Source organism: Halichoerus grypus, chromosome 1 (assembly GCF_964656455.1).
Source record: "Halichoerus grypus chromosome 1, mHalGry1.hap1.1, whole genome shotgun sequence".
Taxonomy (NCBI): domain Eukaryota; kingdom Metazoa; phylum Chordata; class Mammalia; order Carnivora; family Phocidae; genus Halichoerus; species Halichoerus grypus.
In genome coordinates this window covers 12,860,711-12,875,862 of record NC_135712.1, presented here as the reverse complement: position 1 = coordinate 12,875,862, position 15,152 = coordinate 12,860,711, and the positions used below count along the sequence as shown (strand labels likewise).

The window sequence follows — 15,152 nt, the reverse complement described above, 5'->3', positions numbered from 1 at the left end:
GAGATTAATGGATTTAAAAAATAAAGCCATAGAAAAATAGGAAAATTACTTGAATAGTGGTTAAATCTCTGAACACTGAAAAACTTCTAAGATAAGAAGTATTGATGGTGCAGCCACTTTGGGAAAGATTCTGGCTGTTCCTTGAAATGTGAAATGCAGAGCTATTGTATGACATAACAACACTGCTAGATATATATCCGAGAGAAATGAAAACGTGTTCACACAAAAACTTGTACACGAGTGTTCGTAGCAGCATTATTCATAATACCCAAGAAGGGAAGACTACCTATGGCCATCAGTGATGGATAAGTGAAATATGGTATATTCATGCAGTAGAATATTATCTGGCAATAAAAAGGAATGAGGTACCAGTACATGCTGCAACATGGATAGACTTTGAAAACATGTAAGTGCAAGAAGGCAGTCTGAAAGTACTGCATATGGTATGATTCCCCTGATATTAACTGTCCAGAACTGGCAAATCCTTACAGATGCAAAGTAGATTAGTGATTGCATAGGGCTGGGGCTTGAGTGAAACTGGGGTGATTGCTAATGGGTGTGGATTCCTTTTGGGAGTGATAAAAAAGTTTTAGACTTGATAGTGGGGCTCGTTGTACAGTTCCATGGATGTATTAAAAATAGATGAGTTATATCAATAAAACTGTTAAAAGAAGAACTGAAGTCAGCAAGGAAAGTATCAACTTACTACATTCCAAAAATATGAATCTTATCCTCAATCCTTTCTTGAATGAGATAGGAGTATATACTGTTCCCACAGGGCAGGGAGATCAAATAAAGTAAGAACTGAAAAATTCTTTCTGGATTTCTTTCCTTTTTTCCCCCTTATCACCTATGGTAACACTCATTAAATTGTTCTGTAATCATATTTCACAGAAACTTACTTCAATTCAGTGAATCAAGTCCTTATATTTCTTTATGGAGTCTTCACCTCAGTGTCCTCTGTAACACACCTTGTCCAGAAATCAGTTTACCAGCAACCCCCTGGTGAGCTCCCAAGATGAGCCTCTTCATTTCCAAGGTGAACCCACTAGATGTTAATACTGTAGGTAAGGAATAATGATCCCAACTCAAACTTTAATTAGAGAAGAAATGAAATTTCTTCAAAGGGCACTTTAAGTGTGCATTTTGCTTAGGGAAACAAACCAGCGTGTCTTCTAAGAATAACACAGAGCATTTTGCAATTAAGCACAGGATTCGGAGTGAATAATTCAATTGTTACTGCTTTGCTGGCCCAGGCTGTTAAAACTGTGCTGGTTCTTCCCATGGGTCCCCTCCATTAGGAATTACAAAGCTTCATCTGTGGTACAGAAACGCCATACTCCTTCCCTTTTGTTGTGAAGTTTGTTCTGTCAGTCTTCAGGTTGATTTTTGGGGTTTTGAGAGAGATTTGATAGCTGTTCAGTTGTGTTCGAGGGATGAGACGAGCCTAGGGTCCTCCTACTACGTTGCTATCTTAGTTCCTCCCGAAGCGAGATGCCATACTCCCAATACAGGGCAATCTTCTTCCTCATTCTCCTGGCAAATCAATTCAACATTCTTTAGTTTTTCAAAGTAGAACTCCTTTGCTTTTCCAACTTGTCAGTGGTTTCAACACACTGACCTGTTACATTGATTTGGCTGCTTTGTCGTTTCCATTATGTAAGCCAAGATTCTTTCCCTCCAAGCCAGAACCTGTATTAAGAGTTCTTTGATTCTAAATGGACCCCTGAGGAGCTGCATGGTTGGTTTTTTCAGGACTGTAGCAACAAGGGAAGGTGCTCCTGACAGACCTTGACCTTGCTTAGCAAACACAGTAGGGTCACAATTTTGCCACTGCACTTCGCATCAAAAATTTCTTGAGCCACTGGACAAATTTAAAAAGACTTGACTTTCCTTTCAATGATTTGTCCACAAAAATTATTTTGTCAACCTTCATTCTCTTAAAACTTACTTGTCATATTTTTAAATTCTGGGTATATTCATGTTACAGCTTACCTTGGAAGTTAATTTCTTCAAAGCAATATAACCAGGGAACAGCATATTCACAAATGGACAGTAAGCAGCCTCCAAGCACGATTGTTCAATTTTTGTCAGGACCAACTGCAGAGGCTCATTCGTCCAAGCCATTATCACCTCCTCTTACTGGAAGCAGACTCAGAATTGGAATATAAAAATGGAATGGCATCCTTTATGCTGTGGATATAGAGACATACTTTAGAGATGCCACAGAAGTGGGTGACTGGCCATTTAGAAGGTCATCATCATTCAGGGTCTAATCTAACGTTGAGGCACCAGAAACAATTTTTTTTCAGTGAACTTGGACCTGATCATGCTCTGAGGAATGGGCTCATGTTACCCAAAGTCTTAGGGGACTGGTGCATTAAAGCTGGTGGGGTGGGGTACAACTAATGTGAGGCAGGGGAAAGAAGGGAGAAGGAAGGGGACAACTTGTTAACTTTTGTGCAAAGAACCCAGCTTGCAAAACGCATATCCAAGAGGGAGGGGCCTCTTAGGATATTTGGGAGACAAACTGGCCCTGGTATTTAAACAACCAGTATAACAGAATGCATAGATTTATGTACCAGATGGAGAACCAGTGATTAGAGGACTCATTGGCCTTCACTTCCTGAATCCCCACCAAACCTGTGTGTTTAGCTGAGCTGGGCATTTGCTGGCTGCCTGCTGAAGGACAGGTGGCTGGAATCCACAGTTCCACACCGTTGTGTGTTCTGGGGTATCAGCCAGCCAGATGGAGAGGGCCCTGGCCCAGAGGCTATGAGGATGTGCAATAAAGATTGGGGCTCCATTGCCTAAGAGAGGGTGCCTATGGAACTCACTATGGAGGGCTGCCTCAGCTTAGTGGTGCCATCCTTCACTATGTCCCACATTTCCAGTTAGTCTTGTGTCTCATCTAGTTAAATACCCACTTCCTGGTATCTGCTAAACTATCCAGACCATGAGCATCCCCTGACCTGCTTGGACCACTTAACAGCTAAGCTGGCAACCTTCTCCATCTCCAACCTCCGCCCCCCAACGTACACCTCCCCCCCCCCCCCCCAGTGAATTTCTGGCCAAGTACTCCATCTACTGGTGACACTTGATTCTCATAGACCGAGACCTTAAACCCAGCTGTCCCGGTACTTGACTAATACCTCGAGAGACTGTTACTTTAGGGAGGTTGCTCACAGTCCCTTTCTCCTATCACTACTAGAAATTTCAAACTATTGACAAAAAAATAATGTCTGTTAGAGGCATTATCCGTGAAGCGATAAGAGATTAATTAATTAATTTTTAAAAGATTTTATTTATTTATTTGACAGAGAGAGACACAGCAAGAGAGGGAACACAAGCAGGGGGACTGGGAGAGGGAGAAGTGGACTCCCTGCTGAGCAGGGAGCCAGACGCAGGGCTCCATCCCAGGACCCTGGGATCATGACCTGAGCCGAAGGCAGACGCTTACCGACTGAGCCACCCAGGTACCCCGAGATTAATTTATTTATAACCCAGACACTGATAGGGGGAAAGCAGAAACAAGATCCAGCTTCTCATCTTGGTAGGAGGGAAGCGCAACTAGTCAAGAGAGTGGCAAGAAAGGCCATCTGCCCTCCTTATTCAACCTTGTCCTAATTCTGACTGATTCCCCTAACTTGTAGCCTTCAAATCTGTGATTTGGTTGTCTGTTATAAATCCTTAAAGTTTATTGGGGAAGAAATAGCAAACCCAGAACATTGCAGATCATTAAACTCCTTCTATAAAAAAATTTAAAAAAATTAAACTCCCACTTGTGTGACTTGTCCAAAATAATGTTTTTACAAACTCCTGGAATCCTACAAACTTTAGACGACAAGGCAGTGTTGCTGGTTGGTTAGTCAGAAATGAAATTTAGGGTCAGGATTCACAGGATTTTTTAAAAAATCCATTCTGCAGTATTTTAAATACCACCTTGTAAAAGCAAGGCAATGCTGCAAATGTGTTCAACGGGCTGCTACAGTTAGAATGGCAGTAATAAATTTTCTAGTGAAAAGGATGGTATCGTGGTAAAATTAGCAGAGAAAAGCCATACCCTTACTGTGTCAAAAACATAAAATGTAATGTTACTGGTTTTAGCAAGTGAACCGTGACCATGCGCGTTGCAGTTTGTCAGTGTTTGAAAAACATGACTTAAAGTACTATGGAATTAGAGAACTCCTTTTTAAAAACTAAGAAGTCATAAAGACTTGTAAAAGATGAGCATAAAAGAAAGTCTTATTGCAAAGTCTGCTGGACCTCTAAGGAATCTCTGTTTCACTGTTTCTGTTTTCTGTGGCATCTTACCAGACAATGTGCCTCCAAACAGAGAAAGAACACATCATCTGGGCCGTATTTGCAGCATCAAGGTTGCAGATTCTGTCTCTTGATCAACTGATTTTTATTGGACACCCGCGATGCACACACATTTCAGAATGTGGAAGTGTGGCAGAGAGAAAGAAGGCAAAACACGTCCCATGCAGCTTATGTTTGTGGAGGCAGTTTGGTGGTGGGGGGGGGATGTACACAGATGAAATGATTAAATGAAATGATTGATAGAGCAATTCGACTCATTTACATTTGTTTGGTTTTTGATGAGTAGATTGTGAACTCTTGGCCTTTCATTATTATGTTTTTCTGTTATTTTTTCTCCCTTGTTACCCTCCAGGATTGATTAGCCTTTCCTTCCCTTCATTACTAAAATTTCTGGACTTTGTTAGGCATAGATTTGCCAAATTGAGAGCATTTGTCTCTTGTAACAAGGTGTAGCTATTTCTACAACAGCAACAAATAACAACAACAAAAACCTATAAAGCACTTAAGAAGTGTCAGGTGGTTTTAAACGCTTTATGCACATTACTCAGGTAATCCTCTCAACAACCCTTTGAGGTAGGTTCTGTTATTACTCTTTTTAAAAAAATGCTGTGTTTGTACACAGATGATCTGAACTTCCTACTCTTGTTCTCTACTATCTCTTTTATAGAGGATTGTCAAAAGTAGTTAAATCTCTCTGGCAGCTTGGTTCATACAGTTCTATGGCCACCCGCCTCCTCAACTCTGTTCAGGGGCCTGCCTTCTTTAGAGAGAAAACTCCAAGCGGCCTCCCAAGCCAAGAATGTCAGCATCAGTGAGGATCTATGAAAACACACTTAGATTAGAAACATATTTATTTTGAACTGAACTTCATGTGATTTAAGTTTTATTGGCTATATTTGGCGAGATGGTGACTGCTAAGGTTATAGCCCCCTTTGCTGCTGCTGTCTTTTGAAGTCAGGATCAGCCCTGGTGGCTGATGTTCATGGTGGAACATTCTGCATTAGATCAGTTTTTAACTTTTTTAACTTTCCGGGGGGGGGGGCGGGGAGTTGAGACACATGGGATTATAACCAAATGTGGCAAAGTTATCCATCTTGTCCACTGGATTGATTTGGATTCCTTCTTTGCAGCTACGACCTACAAACAAAATTGGGGAGACTTCTGAAAGAGATTTCATCAAATTCTTCTATTATTCTTCTGATTTTTCCGATGTGGAAACTAGAGAACAGGGAGTAACTTGTCCAGGTTCTTTACCACTGGCGAATCCTGGAGCTCAGATTGGATCTCAGACAGCCTGGCTCCAGAGCCTTTCCCCATCTGAAGTTATAAGGATGTTTAACATTTTCTTCTGAACATTTTAAAGTTTTGCTTTCCACATTTGAGTTTTTAATATATTTATAATTAATTTTGAGTGTGATATAATATAGATACCCATTTTTTAAAATTGATGTATAATTGACATATAATGTTATATTAGTTTCAGGTGTACAACATAATGATTGAATATTTGTATATATTGCAAAATGATCTCCACAATAAGTGTAGTTAATACCCGTGACCAGACAAACAAAATTTTTTTTCTTATGATGAGAATTTTTAAGATTTACTCTTACAAATTTTAAAATGTGCAATAGAGTATTAACTCTAGTCACCATGCTGTACATTACATCCCTATGACTTATTTATTTTATAATTAGAAGTTTGTACCTTTTGATCCCCTTTACCAATTTCATCTACCCTACTCCCCACCTCAGTCAACTACCAATTTGTTCTATCTATGAGATCAGTTTTGGTTTTGCTTTTTTAGATCCCACATTTAAGTGGGAGATCATATGATATTTGTCTTTCTCTGATTTATTTCACTTAGCTTAAGACCTTCAAGGTCCATCCATGTCACTGCAAATAGCAAGATTTTATTCTTTTCTATGGCTCAATGGTATTCTATTGCGCATATATATCATGGCTTCTTTATCCATTCATCCATCGATGGACACAAGTTGTTTCCATATCTTGGCTACTGTAAATAATGCTGCAATGAACATGGTGGTGCAGATATCTTTTTGTGTTAGTGTTTTCATTTTCTTTGGATAAATACCCAAGAAGTGGAATTACTGGATCGTAAGGTAGTTCTATTTTTAAGTTTTTGAGGAACCTCCGTACTATTTCCTTAGTGGCTGCACCAATTTACATTCCCAGCAACAATGCACGAGGGTTCCCCTTTTCCCACATCTTTGCCAACATTTGTTATTTCTTATTTTGATAATAGTCATTCTGACAGGTGTGAGGTGATATCTCATTGTGATTTTGATTTGCATTTCACTGATGATGAGTGATCTTGAGCACATTTTCATGTATCTGTTGGCCATCTGTATGTCTTCTTTGGAAAAATATCTACTTAGATCTGCCCATTTAAAAATTGGATTGCTTGTTTTTTAGCTCCTGAGTTGTATGAGTTCTTTATGTATTTTGGAGATTAACTTCTTATCAAACACATAAAATATTTGCAAATATTTTCTCCCATCTAATAGCTGGCCTTTTCATTTTGTTTTGATTACTATAGCTTTGTAATAGAGTTTGAAATAAGGGAGCATGAGGTCTCTAGCTTTATTCTTCTTTGTCTAGGTACCCTTCTTTACAGGCATGCCTCATTTTAGTGTGCTTCACTTTACTGTGCTTTGCAGATATTGCATTTTTCACAAATTGAATGTTTGTGGCAACCCTGTGTTTAGCGAGTCTATTGGCACCATTTTTTCCAGAAGTGTTGGCTCACTTCGTATCTCTGTGTCACATTTTGGTAAATCTCAGTATTTCAAATTTTTTCATTATTGTTGTATTTGTTATGGTGATCTTTGATCAGTAATCTTTGGTGTTACCATTGTAATTGTTTTGAGGTGTCACGAACTGTACTCATTCGAGACCCACGAACTTAGTTGTATAAATGTGTTCTGACTGTTCCACCTAACAGCGGTTCCCTGTCTTCCTCCCTTTCCTTGGGCCTATTCACTGAGACACAGTGTTGAAATTAGGCCAATTAATAACCCTACCATGGCCTCTGTTTTCAAGCAAAAGGAAGAGTCATATATCTCTCACTTAAATCAAAAGCTAGAATGATTAACGTTAGTGAGGAAGGCATGTCAAAAGCCAAGAAAGACCAAAAGTTAGGCCTTTGGTGCCAGTTACTGGCGAATACAAAGGAAAAGTCCTTGAAGGAAATTCAAAGTGCTACTTTAGTGAAGACACAAATGATAAAGCAAAACAGTCCTACTGCTGATAAGGAGAAAGTCTGAATGGTCTGGATAAAAGATGGAGTCAGCTACAACATTCCCTGAAACCAAAGCCTGATCCAGAGCAAGGCCCTGACTCTCCTCAATTCTGTGAAGACTGAGTGAGGTGAGGACCCTACAAAAGGAAAGTCTGAAGTCAGTAGAAGTTGGTTCATGAGGTTTGAGGAAAGATGCCATCTCCATGCCATCAAAGTGCAAGGTGAAGCAGCAAGGGCTGATGTAGAAGCTGCAGCAAGTTCTCCAGAAGATCGAGCTCAGATCACCAGGTAGCTCCACCAAACAACAGATTTTCAATGTAAACAAAACCATCTTACATTGGAAGAAGATTCTATTTAGGACTTTCAGAGCTAGAGAGAAGTCAATGCCTGGCTTCAAAGCTGCGAACGACAGCCTGCCTCTTTTGTTAGGGGCTAATGCAGCTGGTCACTTCAAGTTGAAGTCAGTGCTCATTTACATTCTGAAAATCCTAGGTCCTTAAGGATTATGCTATATATACTCTCCCTGTGCTCTATGAATGGAACAACAAAGCCTGGATGACAGCTCATCTATCCACAACATGGTTTACTGACTATTCTAAGCCCACTGTTAAGACCTACTGGTCAGGAAGAAAAGATTCCTTTCAAAATATTACTTGTTCATTGACAGTGCACCTGGTCACCCTACAGCTCTGATGGAGATGGACAATGAGATGAATGTCATTTTTATGCCTGCGAACACAATATCCATTCTCCAGACCATGGCTCAAGGTGTAATTTTGACCTTCAAATCTTATTATTTGGCTATAGCTGCCATAGAGAGTGGTTCCTCTGATGGATCTGAGCAAAGTAAATTGAAAACCTTCTGAAAAACATTCACCATTCTAGATGCCATTAAGAACTCATTTATGATTCTTGGGAAGAAGTCAAAATATCCACATGAACAGAAGTTTGGAAGAAGCTGATTCCCACCCTCATGGATGACTTTGAGGGTATCAAGACTTCAGTGGAAGAAGTGCCTGCAGATGTGGGAGATCTAGCAAGAGAACCAGAATTAGAAGTGGAGCCTGAAGATGGGACTGGATTGCTGCCATCTCATGATAAAACTTGACCAGATGAGGAGTTGCTTCTTATGGATGAGCAAAGAAAGTGGTTTCCTGAAATGGAAAGTACTCCTGGTGAATATGCTGTAAAGATTGTTGAAATGACCACAAAAGGTTGAGAATATTACATAAACTTAGTTGATAAAGCAGTAGCAGGGTTTGAAAGAATTGACTCCAACTTTGAAAGAAGTTCTGTGGATAGAATGCTTTCAAAGAGCATCATGTTACAGAGAAATTGAATTGCTCATGAAAGGAAGAGTCAATGGATGTGGCAAACCAAATTGTTGTCTTATTTGAAGAAATTGTCACAACCACCCCAACCTTCAGCAACCACCACCTTGATCAGTCAGTAGCCATGGACATCAAGGCAAGACCCTCCAGCAAAAAGATTATGATTCACTGAAAGCTCAGATGATGGTTAGCATTTTTTTAAATCAATAAAGTATTTTTATTTTTTTTAAAGATTTTATTTATTTATTTGAGAGAGAGAGAGTGAGAAGGGAGAGTGGGAAGGGCAGAGGGAGAAGCAGACTCCCCACCGAACAGGGAGCCCAATGCGAGGCTCCATCCCAGGACCCTGAGATCATGACCTGAGCCAAAGTCAGATGCTTAACCTACTGAACCACCCAGCACCCCAGCCCTGCCCCAGTCTTGAGGGCCTGAGGGAGGGCAAATGGAGAAGCCCAGGTCCCACAGCTGGGGAATCATGGGGACCTGGGGGCCCACACCAGCTTCCCTGTGGCTGCCATTACCCCTTGCAGACCTGCCCCAGCTCCCTGAGCACCCAGCCCGTGCACCACCATCACACTCTGCTCCACCAGCCCTCACCAGGCTGGCTGCCCCTCGTGCACCCCCGCCAGCCGGCTGGATCCCCACTCACCTGCCTCACCTTGGATGGCTCCTCTCACCACCCGGGAGCTCCACTGGGTCCCGAGGAAAATCCCGGCTGCTGGCAAACAGGCACATGGGATCTGCTCGGCACAGGCACTGTCCTAAGCACGAACCCAGTGTCGCGGCGTGACCTCCCGCCACCTGTGCACGGCAGGGACTACTGACGAGCAGTCGTACTCTACATTCGAGAAGCGGAGGCACAGAGAGGTTAGGTGACCTGGCCAGGGGCACACAGCCTGCACGGGGTGGTAGCGGGAGTCAGACTCTTGCCCACCGGGCTGGGCGGGGTCAGCAGCGAGGATGCTGGTCCGGCCACGGAACAGCCCCGACGTGGGAGTGATGGCACGCGGCAAAAAGGCAAGAGGGGAGCCCTGAGCTTTCCCTTCCCCTCTGGCTGCCCTGCCCGCCGCCGCCGCCGGAGCGCGGCCTCCCGGTCCCGGGCTGGGGCTCCAGGGCCAGCCGCGGGGGAGGAGAGGGGCCTCGGCCCCAGAGCCCCTGGCCCGCAGCCTCTGTCGTGGGTCAGGCCGGGCTGAGGCCACGGCCAGGAGGTCCCTCCCGACCGGAGAGCCGTCAAAGCTGGCCTTGAGCTCTCCTCATCCCCGTCCTCTCCCTCCCCTCCCTCTCCCCCCCCCCTCCCCCCGCTTCCTTTTTCTTACCCGACCTGCCCCCTGGCTAGCATGTGGGCTCGGGGCGCCCCCAGGCCCCACTCGGCCGGCTCTGTCCGCTGAACAGACTCCCGTGGGCTGGGCTTCGAGTCCACGCCGGGCCCTTCTCTGGCCTGCTCTGTGCCCCCGGCCACGGACTCCGCGGGCCCGGCTGTGGTGTGGCTCCTTGGGCGGTAAATGGGGGCGCAGGAGGGAGAGGGTGGGGGCCGGCTTCGGGTTCCCTCCCAGCTTTGCCTCCGGGATGACAAACCCCCCCCCCCCCCCCCCCCCCCCCCCCGGGCCCAGATGACACCGCGTCCCCCTCCGGCCTCCAGGCCCAGGGCTGGGAGCAGCTTCCCGGGTGCGTGGCTAGTGGCTGGGGGTCTCCCCAGACTCGCTCCTCCCCCCACCCCTGCCCGCAGCTCCAGACCCAGCCTTCAGCTCACTCTCCCTCTGCAGCATGTGGGGTGAGAGGTTTCTTGTTGAAATCTTGTCGGATATTTCAGACACCTCTCCTTTTCTGTCTATATGAGTTAGATATCTTCTGTGTCAGCGGGATTTTTCTTTCTGTCTTTGAATTTAAAAAAAAATGTTGCAGCTTTATTTTATACTATCCTCTGTTCCTGACGTCCAACTAAGAGCGCCTTGAGTCGGCTTTGTCATTTGTGTATGTGTGTGTGTGTGCGCTCAAGGGAAAAAATTTTAACTGGATAAAATCTAGAAACATCTAAACAACATACAAGATCTTAAAACAAAGTTTAAAAAAAATACCAAAATCTAAAAATTGGTTGCAAAACGTCAACTTTCCTAAACTAATATGTGAATTTAGGGATAATCTAATACAAATATTATGAAGTTGGAATGGGGTGCTGTTGTTTATGTTTTTTTTTAGTGTTTTTTAAAAATGAGTCAAAATTTATTCGGGTAAACGTTAGATTACTCCTACAGACTTTTCCCACATGCTCATGTGTTTCAAAATGACACACAGAAATGCTCCTGCCAAACAGAAACAGTCTTTATTGCTGTAACTGCATCCAGGCCGGATTTCAGTGGTGGTTCCAGTCATGGTGGCCCTCTTACTTACGTCAAAATACAAGAATTATATCATCTAATTCTAGAGGATCGGGTGATGTGGAGACACAGAACACGTTCGGATGGTCGTGAATGTTCGAGACCCCGCTGGTGTGAGCTGAGCCTCACCTGCAGGCGACCCTGGATCCCGGAGCCCTCACGGTGTGATCTTCCTCCTTCCTGGGGGGCCCGAGGACCCCAGGCACCCCCTGACGCTTCCGGGCCTCCTTGGGCTGCCGGTGGAACAGTGGGAGCAAGAGGGCCCCTTGGGAAAGGCCGGCCGGTGGACTTGATGTCGGCCAGCAGGTGCCCGTGGCGATCACTTCTCAGCGCCTCGAGCTTTCCCTCGGTCAGCACAGCTGCCACGCAGCCTTCTGGAATTCTCTTCTCATGAAGAGGACCTCCCGGTGACAGTGGCAGGGGCTTCTCCGCACCGTGTGGGAGAAGAGCTCCTGCCTGGGATCTTCCCTGGTCCATCAGGCACTCTGTCCTCTGTGCACAAGATCAAGGAGCCTGTCCTCTCTTTACACATTGCACACACACGTTGTTTCTTTTCAGTAATTTATTTATCTACAAGCAATTTTTTAAATTCTCAATTCTAGGTTTACATTTTCCGGTACTCACAAAACAACTACAGTAGTCTAGATTCTGCATCCTGGGGTGTGTGCGTGTGCACGCGTCCACGTGCATGGGAGTGTATGCTTGTCATCGGGAGAAAACTTTGTATTTCGACTGCATAAAATTCATTAATGTTAAACAACAAACAGTATTTTAAACAGAACAACAAAGATTAAGAAGAACAAAAAATGGCAGAACAAGGAAGAAATGGTTGCAAATTCCTCAGTTTTCCTATCTATACATTTAAGACTAAACCAATGCAATGAATTTTGGACTAAACTATGAATTCAGGACTAAAATATGAATTTAGAACTAAAGTTTGGATTTACGACTAAAATTTGAATTTAGGACTAAAATATGAGTTAGGACTAAAATTTAATTTAGGACTACACTATTTTATACAGTTTGAGTGGGATGTTTTGTTTAACTTTTTCTCTCTCTCTCTTTTTCAGGCAATCACATTTTATTCCCATAAATACTGAGTTATTTCGGCGGAACTGTAACCCTAGTCCTAGAGCACAGAAATGGTCTTGTTTGAAAGTCTCTATCCATGTCCACGATAGAGGATGTCTTCAGTCCCGGTGGCATGAATTTCAATCCGAACACCATACCTACAGCAGAGAGTTCTAAAGCGTCCGGCGGGGAAGCTATGTCTTCATGACAATGTGGACGAAGCTCTAGTTACACAGTCCGCGATGGGGTTACGCCGCTATCCTGCAGAGAGTCACTGTGGCGTCAGTTCCGAAATAGGAGGCATTTCACTCGAGAGAGAGCCATCAGACATTCTTCACGGAGCTGCGCGCAGATGCTGAGCCGGGCTGTGGCGGCTCAGAGCCCAGCTGCCCTGAGCCCGGTCACCCTTGCAGGCGACTCCAGGTCCCGGGGCCCTCACAGTGGGCCTTCCATCCCCCCTGGGGGCCCGATGACCCCGGGGACCCCCTGACACTTCCCAGCCTGCGTGGGCTGTGGGCGGAGCAGCAGGACCAAGAGGGTCCCTCAGGACAGGCCGGCAGCTGGACTCCACACCGGCTAGCATCCGCCTCAAGCGGTCATTCTCTTTCCTTAGCTCCTGGAACTCCCTCTCTCTGGGCGCAGCTCCCACCCAGCTCTTTGTGGCTCTGCCCTGATGGAAGAGGACCAGCTTGCGATAGTAGGAGGTGGTTCTCTCCAGCTCCTTGCCCAGGTCTTGGGCCATCTTCTTGTAGAGGTTGCGAATCTGGCACGTGAAGTTCATTTCTCTGTACACGCTGGCCAATTTGTCCTTCATTTCCAAGCACTGAGCTTCCGCTTGAAACACTTTTCGGTGAAGTTGCAGGATGTATGGGTCCTGTTCATCCAGGGGGTCCTGAAGTTTCAGCGTCAGCTGTGAAGTTTCCTTCTGCCAAGAGGCTTCCTGGGTTTGCAGGCTGCGGATTTGTCGTGTCAGCTCCGCCATCTCTCGCCTTTCTGCGCACAGTCGTCTGGCTCTGTGTTGCTGTTCCCCTTCGGGACTTGGAGGGGACCCAGGGCAGCCAGCATCGTCAGGGACGCCCTTCAGATCCACTGCTGCCCGATGGGCGGGCTGATCGCCATTTCCTGCTCCCCTCTTTGGCTGGACTCCCCGGGTCCCGGCACTGGCGTGCTCTGCAGGGAGGTCAGGCGGGGGGACGGCCTGCAGCCCGGGTCCGGCCCTGGACGGGGACTGGCTGGCTTGATCTTTCGGGACCGGCTCCATGCATGCCTTCGACGGCTCCAGCCTTTCTTCCGCCTCCTTCTCCTGCCCTTTTGCCTCCATCTCGAAACGTCTTGGTTGAGCGGTTCAAGTCCTTCTGGAAAAGGAGGGTTTTCACTCCGATCCTTCGTTCTTTTCCTCAGAAGCTATTCTCCATCCTTCTCCGATGTTCTGAGGATGGGTTTTTCCCCAGGGACCTGGGGCAGGTCGGGAGGCTGGCTCTTCAGTGCCTTCCTCAGAGAGTTGACAGTGTCCCTAAGCACCAGCCTGCTCAGGTCTGCGTTCTTTGCCGACGAGCACAGGGCTTGTAACGAGGGAGGACTGGCCACCACCGCGGGCGGCCTGAGGGCAGCCTCGGCTTGTGTGCTTGGGCCACTCTGCTCAAGGCGGGCTCCACACACTTCGTGGCGGGCAGAGCCCCTGTGGCCCAGCGCCTTCGCGCTTCTTCGAGTGAGTCGTCTCTTCACGAGGAGAACCAGCAGCACAGTCCATACGAGCACCGCCCAGGGCAACACGGGGAGACTCGGGCTGTGTCCCCAGCTTCCAGAAATCAGCAGCGCCCCCAACAGGTGCTCCAACATCAGCTGGCAAGTGGATCCGGCGGCCGAAGGGGGGCCCTCCATGGCTGCGTCGGGCTCCACAGCTCTGTCTCCGAGCGCCAGAGTCCTGTGTCCGCAACTGACCACTCAGAACCCTGTGGAGAGTTCCACCTATGAGGTCAGCCGGTGCCCGGCAAGCGGGGCGGACCAGTTGGGCCGGAGGGAGGGGAGGCCAGCCAGGTTCTTTTTAATTGTTTTTTAATTTTAATTCCATTAGCAAACACATAGTACATCATTAGTTTCAGATGTAGAGTTCAGCTATCATTAGTTGCATATAAACCCAGTGCTCATCACATCGGGTGCCCTCCTTAATGCCCATCACCCATTTATCTAAGCCCCAACCGCACATCCCCTCCAGGATCCCTCCGTTTGTTTCCTATAGTTAAGCATCTCTTGGTTTGTCTCCCTCTCTGATTCCTTTCCTTTCAGTTTTCCCTCCCTTTTAGGATCCTCTGCACTGTTTCTTATATTCCACATATGAGTGGAACCATATAATTGTCTTTCTCTGACTGACTTATTTCATTCAGCATAATACCCTCTAGTTGCGTCCACATTGATGTCAATGGTATTGATAATTTATTTAAATTTCAGTTTGAAACTCTTTGTCACTGGTATACAGAAATACCATATGTCTCTCTATATCTACACTCTATATAGAAATATATCCAATGAAGACATAGGAATGGCTAACAGACACATGAAAAAATGTTCAACATCATTAGCCATCAGGGACATTCAAGTCAATAGCACATTGAGATAGCACCTTACACCAGTTAGAATGGCAAGAATTGACAAGGCAAGAAACAACAAATGTTGGAGAGGATGTGGAGAAAGGGGAACCCTCTTACACTGTTGGTGGGAATACGAGTTGGTACAGCCACTTTGGAAAACAGTGTGGAGGTTCCCCCAAAAGTTAAAAATACAGCTACCCTA

The 15,152-nt window shown here is 45.6% G+C and overlaps 1 pseudogene; it reads right to left on the bottom strand.

The window, feature by feature from the left end:
- Positions 1 to 1,461: 1,461 nt before the first annotated feature.
- LOC118529629 (microtubule-associated protein RP/EB family member 1 pseudogene) lies at positions 1,462 to 2,282 on the bottom strand (annotated as a pseudogene).
- Between the last annotated feature and the right edge of the window lie 12,870 nt (positions 2,283 to 15,152).